The following is a 16,343-nucleotide window of genomic DNA, read 5'->3' as shown; positions in this document are numbered from 1 at the left end:
TCTGTTACCTGAGGCTCTGCATCTCTGGTGATCCCTGTGCTTGCTGACCTACCTTAGCTCCTGGTCAAGCAACATCTTCATTTTAAAATTCTCACCCTTGATTTCAAATCCCTCCATGAACTCGCGCTTGCCCTCTCCCTATCTCTGTAATCTTCTCCAGCCCCTCAAGCCTCTAGGATATATGCGCTCCTCTAATTCTGACCTCTTGCGCATCGCTGATTTTAATCACTCATCCATCCGTGCCTTCAGTTGCCTGAGCCCCTAAGCTCTGGAAAACCCTCTCTAAACCTCTTCACCTCTCGAATTTGCTTTCCATGTTTCAGCTACTCCTTAAAATCTATCTCCTTGATCACCTGATCGAATGTGGCTTAGTGTCATAGTTGGTGCAATGCTCTTGGGATGTTGTATTATGTTAAAGGTGCTATATAAGTATAAGTTGTTGTTGTTGTTTGATTTAGCTTGCCAGCTATCTGATGTAGTGGTTTAGTGATTCAGTGACTGGTGAATCCCTGTCACATGTAGAATGCAATGGAACTGGATAATGTATTGGAAATTGCATGTCAGATCCTGCCTCTGAGAGGAGTAATGCCACAGGAGAGTCTGCAGGTAATTTATGTTTATCCTATTCATGTGCTGTATTAAGCAGTCAGCTATATTTAAATTTGTGATAGAAAAAGAACCACGCCAAAGGCGGAGCAGAATGAAATTCAGGGGTCAGTATGCAAACGTAAACTTAGTTGCTGAGCCCTTTACAACTTGCGCTGCACAACTTCCTCATTCAAACGCTAAATTTAGTCACTGTTAATTCTGCTTCAATGTCAGTCCTTTATCTCAAATATTTCAGTCACACAAACAACCTGTCAGTTCCTCAATTTGCTGTGTTTGGTACTAAGAAGTAGCAGGTTGAACGTTTTGTTTCAGTAGCTGAAATATTTCGAGTATCTGAATTTGAAATTAAAATGTACTGAGCCTTTTGTTCTTGGTCCCTTCTGCAAATTAAAAATTAAATCCCTTCTGGGCAGCTTCACTAGTGACAAGTCACCAAAACAGGCCTGTGGGAAGTATTGGAAAGTTACTTTCACAGACTGTTCTAGAATATGCTAATACTGGTGATTTGGGAAAATGCAAAATATCCCCCCTCGCTGGTGCTAGGCACTCTCTCTTGCTGTATTGCCAGAACATCTCGACCCCTGTAGTCACCTCTAGAATTCAGCAAGGATATATCCTTGGTCCCTCCTCCTCCTCTTCTATGTGCTATTGTCAATATCCAGTAACATGGAGTCAGCTTCCACATGCATGCTTGCAAAGCCCAACCCCATCTCTCCACCACCTCTCTCTCCGTGTCTTTTCTTTCTGCTGTCAGGTTGCTCGTTTATCCACATCATGTTGGATAAGCCACATAAGCCCCAAAGCATTTTCTTTAGTTCTACCACAAACTCTGTATCTTTCCCACTGATGTAATTTGTGAGGAACAGAGGTTATTGAACAAATATTTTTGGGGAATATTGCATTCTGTGTGTGTGTGTGTGAGATTTAATTAAACTGGGCAGAGATTAATTGGAGACGGGTTGTCTGGGGGGTTTAAACCATGAAAAGGATGGAGGTGTTAAGTGTAAGGTACAAGTTAATAGGTTAGACCTAACATTTGCATTTTTAAATAAGTTGAGAGTTTATTTGAATATCAAAGGGAAGTCAGAGATATCAAGAAACACGTTTGCATCTTGCAGGAGTTCCATAGGTAAATAGAAGTGGAGATATTCCATTTTATTGACGTGAGAGCAAAGACAGAATAGAGACATGAAGGATTTTATATTTGGAAGGATTTGAGTTTCAAAGAGGTATGAGAACAATGGAATCTGAGATAAAAGGGAGAAAAAGGTATTTTACAGTTGTTGTAGCTGGGAGCTATAGCTGTTGTTGAGCTGGAGCTGATAGCTCTGGGCTGGGAGAAGATGCAGTTTGAATCAGCCATCCAGTCAAGCCAGAAAAGTCATGGGCTGCAAAAAAAAGTTTTATTCTGAATTTTGGATTCCCACAACAGAGTGGAAGAGAGTTACAGATTATGTGGTATGCCTTTATTAAAGCTATAGCAGTTTGCCTTGGATAATACTGGACTTTTATAGTTAAACATCTGTAAGGGAGTATTGTCAGCATCAGGAAGACAAATGTCATTGTCCAGGATGTTGCCGTTCTGTCAGCGTTGACAACGTGACATTGGAGGTTGTTGATAGCTTCACATATCTAGCCTCCACATTCATCAGCAATCTGTCACTCGATGCTGAAATCGACTCTCACATCACAAAAGCCGCAGCTATTATGTCCAAGCTGAGTAAGAGAGTGTGGAACAACAGAAACCTAACTGAGAACACCAAACTGAGTGTCTACCAAGCCTGTGTCCTCTACAGTGGAGATACCTGGACAGCGTAAGTCAGGCAGGAGAAAAGGCTGAACAGTTTCCGCTTTTGATGTCTCAGCCGTACCCTTGGCATCTCTTGGCAAGGTCATCAGCTCAAGTCCTGGTGTGTGCTAATTCCATCAGCATACACTTGTCGCTTAACCAACCATGTCTGCGCTGGCTCAACCACGTTCATTGGATGGATGACGGCCGTAAACCCAAAAACCTTCTGTACGGTGAACTGATCACTGGGTCATAACTTCCTGGGTGTCCATTCCTCAGCTAAAAGGACACCTGCAAACGAGGTATGAAAATGGCGGACATTGACACTGACAGCTGGGAGACAGTTGCTGACGGCCATGACCTCTGGAGACTGACTGTCCGGAAGGGCGTTGGAAGAGGCGAGCAGAAACGAAAAGCCAAGCTGGCCGAGAAGAGGGCCCAGAGAAAACCCGAGGCCAGTGAATCGCGCACCACCTCAGCCCACTCTCTTCCTCTGCAGAGACTGTCATGCCAGAGCAGGGTACCTGAGCCATACCAGGTGAGGCTTAACACAGAGCTGACCACCACGACGCAAACCCAAAGTCTTCTGAAAGACGGCCACCACCAGTTCATCCATTTCCCCTGTACTCACTGACCTACATTGCTGCTAGTTCCCCAACACCCCAAAGTTAACGATTTTGTAATTGTGATTTAATCCCTCCATGACCTTTGGCCTCTCCAATCACTACCCTTCTCCAGGCCTACAGCCCTCCGAGAAGCCTGCACTTCTCCTCCACTACTGGATTATGGTGCATGCCCCCTTCAACCAGCTGCTCCCCATGCTCTGGAATCACTGCCTGAACCTCCCAATTTTTTAAGAACTTCTTTAAAACCTTTCTCTGACCAAGCTTTTAGTGCTCTATCCTAAAATCACCACCTTGGTTCAGTTTTTGTCTGATTCTGCTCTTTTGAAGCATTTTAGGAGATTTTTCTGCATTAAATGCCGTATACAAATCTTAGTGTTGTCTCTATAGACCAGTGATTGTCTCACTTTTCCAAGAACCCCTGTGTTGTAGCTACATCACCAGTAGACAATCTAAACTGTGGTTGATATCGCCCGGAGTGCATACTTGCATCAGCATCTCGAGGCAACTGCTGCTATGTGAGCTGCCTTTTGAACTCATTAAACTGTCTATGTTTACTGGAACCAGTAAGTTAACTCCCTAAAGGGCTGAATCCGTGGGACAGGAGCTGGACTTTGTCTTTCAGTTAGCTCTGGAAAAGGCAGATATAGAGCGAAGAATTTATCGAGAAGTATGAACTGTGAGCTGAGCCTGTCTTAGATGCAAGATGTGGCAGAGTGAAAAGTGACAGCCCACTCATACACCGTAACCAGAGCATTTGTGAATGGGGCTGACAGACTAATAGTTTCAAGCTGTACGGGAGGCAGTAATGGTTTTCCATGTTGATTGAACGCCAAAGTAATGAACTGATTATACTTGGTTACCACAGGGTTATATCTCCTCTAATGTACCTAGAATGCACTAAGGCAACTGGGTATTCAATTAATGGGGTTTTTTTTTTTAATTGTTCATTCATGGAATGTGGGCTTTGTGGCTAGGCCAGCATTTATCACTCATGCCTAATTGCTCTTATTCAGAGGGCATTTAAGAGTCAAACCACATTGCTGTAGTCCTGGAGTCACATGTAGGTCAGGTAAGGACAGCAGATTACCTTACTCAAAGGAAATTAGTGAACCAGATGGGTTTTTACAACAATCATTTCATGGCCATCGCTGGACTTTTAATTCCAGATTTTCAAATTCCACCATCTGCTGTGGCAGGATTCAAACCCTGTTCCCCAGAGCTTTACCCTGGCTCTCTGGATTACCAGTCCAGCAACAATACCACTACGCCATCACCTCTCAGTCAGTGGCAGGGATTAATCTCCTCCCCACCTTTACAATCCAGCAACACGGAAACCCACAGCTCCACACAGTAGGCTTGGTTCTGCTAAGTTAATTCTTCCTCCCAATGACCACATCCTCCCAAAGCTGCTGGTAGGTAGCTTGTTACAACCCCTCGTGCAAAGCAGCAGCCACCCTGAGACCCCAAGCAATAAATATCAGCTTTCTACTTGACTGGTTGTAAAAGCAAAAACTGGGATCGGGTACTGAAGAATCAGCTGTATGGGACGAGATGGGGGCATTTCAGGGTTAGCCACCACAGACACAGGAGCACACAGCTCCTTAAGGAAGGAACCAGTAGGGATTGCTTAGTTGCTCCATGCTGAGATCAGCAAAGACAGCCAAGCAAATGAACTCGATTGACTTGACCCTTCCACAAGCTGTGTTATTTAGCCCAACTGCATCCTACTTCCGTAAAATGGTAAACTCTGAATAAATCATCTTGGTCCGTTGTGATATATCATCCACAGGAGTGATGTTTGTTCGTAGTGGAAATTCTGTGTAAAAGCCAATAAACACGTCCATTGTCCGAAATCCCAGTTTTTTTTTTAAACACCATACCTTGGCACACTTGGGGAACATTGGGGAGATGGCGGAAGGATTTCCAGGCTGATTTTCAGCCCATTGAACAACGTCATAAATGCCCCTTCCATGGTCAACATATCTTGGTGCGGGACCGGAACCTGGAGTTTTTGGCCCAGAGGTAGGGGTCACCACCACTGCGCCACAAGACTCCCTAAAACATACAGCCCCTCAAGAGTGTAACATCATCAGTATGGCACTGAGTTATCAGCTTTGTTTTTATTTTGTTGGAGTACAACCTGAACACAATCCTGTGACACAGGCGAGAGTAGTAAGAGCACTACTCACTGAGCCACACTGACATCCCAGATTATTGTTTGTACACAGTCTGTTTCAGTTTTAAATGATGGCCAATAGGAACTGGGCCTGCATTGACATGAGATAAAATGTCTGGAGAAAGCTGGATGGTTACACAGGGCATCCAGCACAGAAACAGACCGTTCAGCCTAACCAGTGAATGCCAGTGTTTGTACTCTACTCGAGCCTCCTCCCATCTTCTCTCATCTAAATCTATCATCATGACCCTCTATTCCCTTCTCCTCCATATATTTGTGTAGCTTCCCCATAAGCACATTAACACTATTCATTTCAACTACTCCCTGTGGTAGCAAGTTCCACATTCTCACCAGTCTCAGGTTTAGGAAGTTTCTCCTGAATTCCCTGTTTGATCTCAGTTGTATCTTATGTTGATGGCCTCTAGCCCTTCCCCACGAGAGGAAACCTCCTCTCTGTATCCACTCTCTCAAAACCTTTCAGAATTTAAGATCTCGATTGGGTCACCCCTTAGCCTATTCTTAAGATAAAGGACCCAGTCTATCAATTCCTCCCACATATTTCTGGTATCATCCTTGTAATCTTCTGTGCAGAACCGCACACAGTACCATTGGCTCAGATTGCATCAGCCTCATTATGCTGCCTTGTGTGTGATGCTTGATCCTGCACTGCCTGATCAATGTTGACATTGGGACTGGAATTTAATCAGGTCTGTGTGTGGCTTTTGCTGACACTATTAATGCATTGGGTCCTAGCTATATGAAGGAATAACAGGCAGAATATCACTGCTGCTCTGAAAAATCCAGTCATTGGATTTAGAATTAAATATTTGGCAAATTGTGCTTAGGATGTGGACGTTGCTAGCAGGGCCAGCATTTGATGCCCATCCCTAATTGCCCTTGGGAAGATGGTGGTAAGCCACCTTGAACCGTTGCAGTGCATGTGGTACAGGTATTCCCAGAATAGTGTCAGGGAGGGAGTCCCAGGAATTTGATCTGCCAGTGAAGGAGCAGCCAATATAGTTCCAGATCAGATCATGTGACCTAGAGGGGATCTTGCAGGTGGTGGTGTCCCCATAATGTTGCTGCTCTTGACGCAATGGGTGGTAGAGGCTGGAAGTTCTGTTGGTAACCGTGGTGAGTTGCTGCAGTACTTCCCATGTATGGTGCATACTGCAGCCCCATGCAGACAAAGAATAAAGTATCTCTGGGTGTTTTGTGTAGTGAGCTCTCCTCACTGTTGTGAGGTAACAGTGGAGCTGGAAAACTAAATCCTCAGTGTCATTGAGGTGGTTGCAGTGTTTGGTGATTATGGTCCTTGTTTTGACTCTGATCCTTTTCTCCTATTGTGAAGTCAGATGGCCCTCTAACCTTCACAAACAGGGACTCCACACTCCATGCAACCAGCTAGCAGCATCGAGAGAAGAACAACGTGGGGAAGGAGCAACTGGTTCACCATCCAAACGCTCGACTAAATGTCTCGCACTCATCAGGACAAATGCAAGAATGCCAAATTTCAGATAGTCACAACAATTTATCAAATTTGATTAATATTTTGATCAAGGGCAGCAGACACATGGGAACGCCACCACCTGGAAGTCCCCCTCCAAGCCACTCTCAACCCTGACCTGGAAATATATCACTGTTCCTTCACTGTGGCTCGGTCAAAATGCTGGAACTCCCTTCCTAACAGCACTGTGGGTGTACCTACATCACAGGGACTGCAGCGGTTCAAGAAGGCGGCTCACCACCACCTTCTCAAGGGCAATTATGGGATGGGCAATAAATGCTGGCCTGGTCAGCGACACCCACATCCCATGAGTGAATAAAAAAGAATTGTTGTGTTCCTTTGAAATTTGGCATCCATGCGTTTGTCCTCATGAGTGCGAGACAAAAAACTTTGGCAACATGTTTCTCTTTTCAGCTGCATTCAAGTTCTGTTCCACCAAGTGACTGTATGCTTAAAGAGAAAATTCTGCACCCGACAGCACTTCTTGCACAAACAGGGAGGGCCCTTTGAGGCATTCTGCCCAGGACTCTTGCACATGTCTGAACAAATTAGCTTTAGGAACTAGAAACGATTGTAAGGTGGAAAGTTGTTGAGTTAGGGACCGCCTTTACGTAGTAATGCAGTGCTGCTATGGGTCATGTGTAGTGACCTGTGGATGCTGGAGGCAGCTTCTGTGAGGAGACAACAACAGCGGTGAGGCTGTAACACTTTATTGGCAGACCTACCGGGAATGGAATTTAGCACCAACTGACCATACAGCCCACCCACTGTAAGTGGTGACAGGGCCAAGTTAAATTGCCTGTAGGCAGAGCTCGTGCCCCGGCGGTATAACCATGAACACTTGCAGTCAGGAACATATTATTGATTTAATCAGCCCCTTGATTTAACTGTGGCTGATCAAAAAGGAGCAGCAGTTTCATCTGTGCATATTTCCTCGGTTTGACGTCACCCATGGCTCAGTGGATATTGCACTCATCTCTGAGTTAGAAGGTTGCTGGTTCAAGTCCCACTTGAGAGCACACAATCCAGATTGACACTCCTGTGCAGTACTGAGGGAGTGCTGCACTGTCTAAGATGCTGTATTTCGTATGAGATGTTAAACCGAGGCTCCATCTGCCCCCTCGGATGGATTTATTGGATCCCATGGCTCTATTTTATACTTAGTATCCTGGCCTTCAGTCATCACTTAAAGAAACAAAAGGGTCAGTATCCAGAGGACAGAGATTTGAGGTAATCAGCAAAAGAGTCAGAGGGAGATGGGACTTTTTTTTTCTCTTACACAGTGAGATGTTGTAATCTGGAATGCAATCCTGAAGCTGATTCACTAATAGCGAATTGGTTAAATACTTGAAGGAGAAAAGCTTACAGAGCAATGTGGAAAGAGCAGGGGGCAGAGTTGGGCTAACTGGATAACTCAACAGACAGGATGGGCTGAAAGGCCCACCTACTGTGCTGTGTACAGTTCTATGATTCAGTCATTGTCACATTGCTGTTCGTGGGAGCTTGCTGTGCAGAAATTGGCTGCCGGGTTCCCACAAGTGACCACATTTGATAAGTAACTCATTGGCTGTAAAGCGCTTTGGAATGTGTGAAAGGTGCTATAGAAATTCAAGTTCGTCCTTTAAAGCTGCTCAGCAAAAGTAGGATTTCAATTTTTATGCAAATACACACGGATGTTATTGAATTTGCGTTTGGGGGAAATGACATGAAGCCTGACTGAGCGTGTGTCAAATTCATCACGTCTCACTCCCTGTCTCGACCCTGAACAGTATTGACGTTCTGTAGAAACATGCAGTATTCATCTAACACTAGCCAAAGCCATCTGGTGCACAGATGTTGTGTATAGACTTTCTGTTAGGTGAACTGCAGCCTAATGGGGAGAGGAATTTTAGACTAAACAGTTGGGAAAGGTATGCGGCTGAAGACAATATCCCTTTTCTGCAAATGTCATTATAACAAGAGTAAGAAGGAAATCGTGTGCCAGTGAGGCCGGAGCTTTCGACTCTCTGTTGTATGTCGGGGAGGTGTCAGGGAGTGCAGGGGTTAATAGATGAATTTACTCCCAGGAGAGACGGGGACAGACTAAGGAAATAGAAATGTGCTTTTACTGGTGAGTCAAGATAAATAATTAGACAATCTTTTAGCTTTCTGTCCGATTGTGCAATGAAACAGCTGGCCAGTGTTGAACTGAGCTTTGTCTGGGACTGGTGCAGGGCGAACCATTACAGCTCGAAGATGATTGGCTGCTCTGGAGAAAAACATAGGAAATGAGAACCACATGGGCAATAAGCTGGTGTTACCAAGGCTGCCAGCAATCGTCTGAGGCACTGCGTTAACTGGAAGAGATCTTCAGTCACTTGAACTGCGGTGCTGGAAGAAAGGGCCTAGCCAGCCCCAGAAATTATAGCACAACACACATATATACCAGGAGAAAACAGAGGGAGTCATCAACTAACAGCCTGGACCATGCTGTAGTGTTATTGACCTGAGTAATAATAAAACCCCTCTGTATATACTTACTGTATCATGTCAGTGATCGTGGTGTGTGACAATGTGTTTGATGAGCAGTGGCTTTATTTTTCTAACTTGGAATAGGTGCTGCTGCCTTCGACGCTGTTCCTTCACCACCCTCCACGTAGCTAATTCACAAAAAACCTGGGACGGGAAAGTTAAAACCGCAACTTGAGGTAACAAGTCTGTTTACCCAAACCTGGCTGGCTTATTGGGAGCTCCCTTAGTACTGCCCCTCCGCCAGCTCGGCACCGCTGCAGTGTAGGTTCATCTTGATTAACCACTTCCGTAGTTCAGAACTCCTTGGTGTGCGAGTAAAGATTTTGTTTGCCCTTTGTGCTAGTCCCAGGCCCAAACTCTGAGGCCCCTTTACGATGAAGGGGAGGTGGCTGCTGAGACGGAGGGAGAGCGTGACCTACACATTTCTGTATTGGGTGCCCACACAGGGAAACAGCCTTCAGTGATCAGGAAGCCCCGAGTGGGGCACGACTTCAGCATCATCAAAGACAACATGCTACTGAGAGATGGGATTCTTCCCACTTGCACTGAAAGGCAATGTATCACTGTTAGAGTAGTCCTGGCTGGTTAATTGAGGAAAATATTCTGACGGTCTATGTTGACGGCCAGTGTTGTATCTGTCAACATTTCACGCCTAAGACCCTTCCTCGGGACTTTGAGACTCATCCTGCTCTTAAACCTGAAATGTCAACCAACTGACTTCTGTTTCTCCACCAGTGCTGCCTGAGCATTTCCAGTTTTCTTCGGTTTTTCAGTCCTCACTGCCCGTGCCATCAGTGAGTCCGCTCAATTCCACCTCTGTGACATTGCCTAAAATTAGCCCTGCCGCAGCTCACCTTTTTGCTGAAACCTTCATCGATGATGTCGTTATCTCTCGACTTGACTATTCCAAATCACCCCTGACCAGTTTCCCACGTTCTACCCTCTGTAAACGTGCCATGCCCCAAAACTCTGACACGTGTCCTAATTCACACCCAGGTCCTGTTCAGTCATTGCCCTGTGGCTGCTGACCTCCATCGACTCCCAGTGAAACAACGCCCTGATTTTAAAAACCTCACCCTTGTTTTCAAATTTCTCCATGGCCCTCCCTGTCTCTTTAACCACCTCCAGCCCCATAATCCTCCCAGATCTCTGTGTTCCTCTAATTCTAGCCTCTTGAGCGTCCCCGATTTTAATCGCTCTGCCATTGGGCCTCCAAGCTGCCAAATCCTTAAACTCTGGAATTTCCTTCCTCCAGCTCTCTGCTTGGCTGCCTCACTTTCCTCCTTTTAAGTTGCTCCTTAAAACCTCCCTCTTTGACCAGGCTTTTGATCATCTGCTCTAATGTGGCTTTTGTGGCTCCCTGTCAGATCTTGTTTTATAAAACTCCTGCAAAGTCCCTTGGGACGCTTTGATACATTAAAGTTGCTAGATAAATATAGGTTGTGGTTGTTGTAGTGCACAGCATTTTTCTATTTTCCGGAACACTTGGTGTCTGCTTCACAGTTTGCAGTAGGGGAGTTATTGAGACAGTTGTTGGTGGAGCTTCTGGGGGCAGAGGGCTGTCGGGTGAGAAGAGCGATTGCTGCGCTGACTGTATGAACCTCGCTTCACTGAGGGAGCTCAAAAGTGTCACAAAAAGTCACGTTCCAAACAGCCCCAAACCTGTGAGAGAATCAATGTGCAGGAGGTGTCGAGATAACTGACACCCAGTGTGTTTGGAAACTCCTGCTGCTATCAGATGATTTAGGACAGCTGTGATGGATTTGGTCAGTGTTTACAATGTTGAATATTCAGCCTGCCTCAGAGCATGAGCCTTCACACAGAAAGGTTAAGCGTGTTATTGTGTGAAGGTTACAGCAGCACCACCTGATACTTAAGACATAGTAAATGTTGTGGTAACTTCACACCGCAGTTCCCTCCAGATAATTCAGTCTTCAACAATTTCACCATTATCTTTTAACAGAATCAGGACTTGTATTGTTGGATCTTCAACTTTCTTGCTGGCTGTAACCTTTTGTGCCTGAGCTAATGTCACCACAACCACCCAGATTGCACTGGGAGGCCACTTCCTGCAGCCAAAGCCACACAGCTGTACCATTGTTGATAAGAACGTAAGAAGTAGGAGCAGGAGTAGATCATTCAGCCCCTCGAGCCTGCTCTGCCGTTCATTACGATCATGGCTGATCCTCTGCCTCAACTCCACTTTCCTGCGCACACCTTATATTCCTTGATTCCCTGAGAGTCCAAAAATCTGTCTGTCCCAGCCTTAAGCATATTCAATGATGGAGCATCCACAACCCTGTGGGGTAGTGAATTATCTGAAGACACCAGATACTTAGACACCTTCCCTCCTTCAAACAGGGGAGGCCGGAGGGAAGGAGGTTGAAGTTGGGGAGGGACAAGGTGGGGGGAGGGGGGGGCGGGTGGGGGGGTGAGTGGTAACAGTGGGTGTTGGAAGAAATGGGACAGGTGAGAAACTGGACTGGAGAGGGATGAAACTGGGTGCTGGGCAGAGACCGATGAAGACTGGGCAGAGACCGATGGAGACTGGGCAGAGACCGATGGAGACTGGGCAGAGACCGATGGAGACTGGAGCTGACTGCTGGGCAGAACAATACAAGTGGAATTGAAAAGTATGGTTACACCTGACAGTGATACTAGACCTGTACTTTTTCCTTAAGTTAATTTTGTAGCTTCAAAGCCAAACCCAATCCTCCTCTTGGGCAGTTGGGATTTTCTTTCCTACCTCCTGGTTACTCACGCACCCTTGAATGATGAGTTAGTTCACAAATCATTGCCTTGTGAGGAAATGTTGCAAGTGGACAGACAATGGAACAGTGAAAGAAAACACATCCACTTTGGGTGTCTCTCTCAATGATGGATTGAGCTTCATATCCTGAGTCATGGACTGCACCAGGATGTGCTGTCTGTGTTCTATTTACATGGCCTGAAGACAAATTAGAACCTGATTTTTTTTTGTTTTGGTGGGTGATAAATTTTTGATCCTCCGAAACCAAAATATCTTGACTCACTCCTCTTAGAATCTGATTCACAGCTTCACTTCCAAAAGCTGATTCTCATTGAGAAACAGCGTGCATAGACCAGGAATATAACATACAATTGGTATGGAGTGTAAGTGTGCTTGTGCCTCTGCGCTTGTGTGTGTCTGTGTGTGTGTGTGTCTTGTGGGTGGAGGACAGTTATGTATAAACTATTGCTGAACAGTGTCCCTTGCTCCACCTGCCTATATTTAGTGAAATAGCCAATGAAGGGGCTTTGTACTAGGACAGCCAGCCCTGGTTCCTATTCAATCTTCACCGAATCCGTGGGGGTGATTTGTGACAAACTATTTAGTACGTTAACTTGAACAGCCCGTGCTTTATTTTTTATGGCTCACAATACAAGCATTACTATTCCATGAATGCTTCTGCAAATAAACTCAACTAAACATATCAGTAGCACAGTCATGAGTGTAAAGACGAATTCTGTTAGTTACAGAAAACTTACAGATAATGTCTGTGTTTATAATTTGTCAATGTGGCATTGAAAATGATCTGGACTAATATAAGTAGATAAGATGGTATTGTGATGGGGTTAACCTACTCTGTAGTCTCACTGTAATCTGATCAGTTTAATTGCTTTGACTCCTCTGTCCAAATGAAATGGATGATATTAAATTTTTGGTTTATTATGCCGGCACTGTGACAATTGAGCCTGATCCAATGAGTCTGTAAAAGCGCTTTGCGCCCTTTTAACTTCCACCTGCCTATGTTTAGTGAAATAACCAATGAAGGGGCTTTGTACTAGGACACCCAGCCCTGGTTCCTATTCAATCTTCACCGAATCCATGGGGGTGGTGATTTGTTATTAAAAATGGTGCAACTGGGAGTTGTATTCATGGCATTTTCATGATGGCTGAGAAAGGAGTGAAGGTGAATCTTAGTCTGTTCAAGTTAGAATCTGACATTTCTGTCAGTGGAAGTTCTCTTTCAGTTTATGGTCTGGCTCTTCTGGTCTATCAGTGGCACAATGTAACCCATAAGGACAAACAGAATGTGAAAATTTGACAACAATTCAGTCACCGACGAGTCTTCAATATAGCGGATGAGAAGCAGCTATAAATCGGGAATTGGGATGGAGGGAAGAACTCAGGGAAAATTGCAATCACCAGAGAAATGGTGCTGAGTAAATTTTTGGGACTATGGCCTGATGTGCCCAGGCCCTGAAGGACTTCATCCCTTGGGTCTTAAAAGAAGTAGCTAGTGAGATGGTTGATGCATTGGTTTTAATTTTCCAAAACTCCCTAGATTCAGGAAAGGTCCCGTTAGATTGGAAGATATCAAATGTAACTCCATTATTCAAAAAGGGAGGGAGACAGAAAAGTGGAAACTACAGGTCAGTTAGCTTAACATCTGTCGTAGGGAAAATGTTAGAAGCTATTATTAAAGAGGCTATAACAGGGCACTTGGATAAGCTCAAGGTCACCAGGCAGAGTCAACATGGTTTTGTGAAAGGGAAATCGTGTTTAATCAACTTATTGGAGTTCTTTGATGAAGTAACGTGTACTGTGGATAAAGGGGAACGGGTAGATATACTGTACTTAGATTTCTAGAAGATTCACCTCAAAGGTTAATGTGGAAAATAAAAGCTCATAGTAGAGGGGGTAACATATTGGCATGGATAGAAGATTGTCTGGCTAACAGGATGCAGAGAGTAGGCATAAATGGGTCTTTTTCTAGTTGGCTAGATGTAACGAGCGGTGTACCACGAATCAGTACTGGGACCTCAACTGTTTATAATTTATATAAATGACTTGGATGTAGGGATGGATGGGATGGCTGCCAAATTTACTGATGACACAAAGGTAGGAAAGTAAGTTGTGAAGAGGACAAAAGAAGGCTACAAAAAGATACAGATAGGTTAAGTGAGGGGGCAAAGTTCAGGCAAATAGTATAATGTGGAAAAATGTGAAATTGTCCAATTTGGCAGGAAGAACAAAAGAGGAGCATATTATCTAAATGGTGCAAGATTGCAGAGCTCTGAGATGCAGAGGGATGTGGGTTCTTAGTGCATGAATCGCAAAAGGTTGGTATGCACGTACAGCAAGTAATTAGGAAAGCCAATAGAATGTTATCATTTATTGCAAGGGGAGCTGAATACAAAAGTAGGGAGGTTATGTTTCAGTTATACAAAGCACGAGTAGGATCACACTTGGAGTACCGTGTACAGTATTGGTCACCTTATTTAAGGAAACATATAAATGTGTTGGAGGCAGTTCAGAGAAGGTTTACCAGACTAATACCTAGAATGGGCGGGTTGCCTTAGGAGGAAAGGTTAGACAGACTAGGCTTGTATCCACTGGAGTTTGGAAGAGTAAGAAGTGACTTGATTTACCCATATAAGATACTGAGGGGTTTTGACAGGGTGGATGTGGAGTGGATGTTTCCTCTTGTGAGAGAATCTAGAACTAGGGGTTACTGTTTAAAAATAAGGGGTCGCCCATTTAAAACAGATGAGGCGAAATTTTTTCACTCAGAGGGTCGTGAGTCTTTGGAACTCTCTTCCTGAAAAGTTGGTGGAAGCAGAGTCTTTGAGTATTTTTAAGGCAGAGGTGGATAGATTCTTGGTAAGCAAGGGGGTGAAAGTTATCGGGGGCAGGTGGGATTCAGATTTGAGGTTCCTATCAGATCAGCCATGATCTTATTATTTGACAGAGCAGGCTCGAGGGGCCGAATGGCCTACTCCTGCTCCTTGATCGTATGTTCAAATGAAAACTGTCAGCCTCAGAAACCACCCTGTATTGCCCGCATTCACCCGGTTTATACCTGGGCCCCCTGTTGCTCGCATTCACCTGCTCCATACCTAGCCCTGGGGTTGCTGGCATTCACCTGGTCCCAGGGCTTCCCATTTCAAATGCCAGAGCCATTGTTGAGGTCACTATTGCCGAGTCAAGGGACATCTTTGACCTAAGTGAGCTTGTGTTATCTTCCTGCAATACCTCATATCTTTATCCACACGCAATTTGCTTCAACTTGAACATTGTGCTGCTTCTTCAAGTTTTGGATATTTATTGTTGTTTCTTTTTTTTTTGTGGCTTGATTTCCAGCTATTGTTCCTCCCTTTTCTGTCTTGTTTGCTGTTATCTGAATGACTGTTCCTACACTTTAATCCAACATGTAGTTTCTGGTTCCTCTTGTAAGATGAAGAGGATGAGGATCCTTGGGTGAGGATCTGCAGTAACACTGACGATCTCTTCTGTACTTTGCAATCTCACTGCCACCTAAAGAATAAATAAACTTTTCCCACTTACACCTCCAGGGTTGTTAGGGTGCAGAAAGAGGCCGTTTGGCCCATCGTGTCTGCACCATCTCTCCGAATGACCAATTCACCTTGTGCCGTTACCCAGCCTTCTCCCTGTAACCCTACACATTCTTCCTCTAATTCCCTTTTGAATGCTTCGATTGACCTTGCCTCCACCACACACTCAGGAAGTGCACTCCAGACCTTAACCACTCGCTGCGTGAAAAAGATTTTCTTCTTTTCGCTTTTGCTTCTTTTGCCAATTATTTTAAACCTGTGCCCTCTTATTCTTGATCCTTTCACGAGTGGGAACAGTTTCTCCATTTCTACTCTGTCCAGTCCCCTCATGTATTTGAATACCTCTATCAAATTCCCTCTCAGGCTTCCCTTCAAAAGGAAACAGTCCTAACTTCTCCAATCTATCTTCATAACTGAAGTTCCTTATCCCTGGAACCATTCTCGTGAGTCTTTTCTGCACTCTCCTCCAATGCCTTCACACGCTTCCTAAAGTGCGGCACCCAGAACTGGGTGCAATACTCTCGCTGAGGCCAAACTATAAGTTTAACATAACCTCCTTGGTCTTGTACTCTATGCCCCTATGAAAAGCCCAGGATGCTGTATGCTTTATTAACCGCACACCCGACCTGTCACGTCTACTTCAATGATTTATTCACATATACACCCAGGGCCCTCTGCTCCTGCACCCCCCTTTAGAGTTGTACTCTTTATTTTATATTGTCTCTCCATGTTCTTCCTACCAAAATGAATCACTTCAGATTTCTCTGCACTAAACTTCGTCTGCCACCTGTCTGCCTATTATTAATG

General features: G+C 44.8%; 1 protein-coding gene across 2 annotated transcripts in view; it reads left to right on the top strand.

Moving 5' to 3' along the window:
* The window catches only part of btbd11b (BTB (POZ) domain containing 11b), a 133,482-nt gene that overhangs the window by 39,195 nt on the left and 77,944 nt on the right, over positions 1-16,343 (top strand). The window lies entirely within an intron of this gene.

Source organism: Carcharodon carcharias, chromosome 21 (genome assembly GCF_017639515.1).
Source record: "Carcharodon carcharias isolate sCarCar2 chromosome 21, sCarCar2.pri, whole genome shotgun sequence".
Lineage (NCBI taxonomy): Eukaryota > Metazoa > Chordata > Chondrichthyes > Lamniformes > Lamnidae > Carcharodon > Carcharodon carcharias.
The sequence above is the reverse complement of the archived record's forward strand: the minus strand, read 5'-3'. Positions and strand labels throughout refer to the sequence as shown.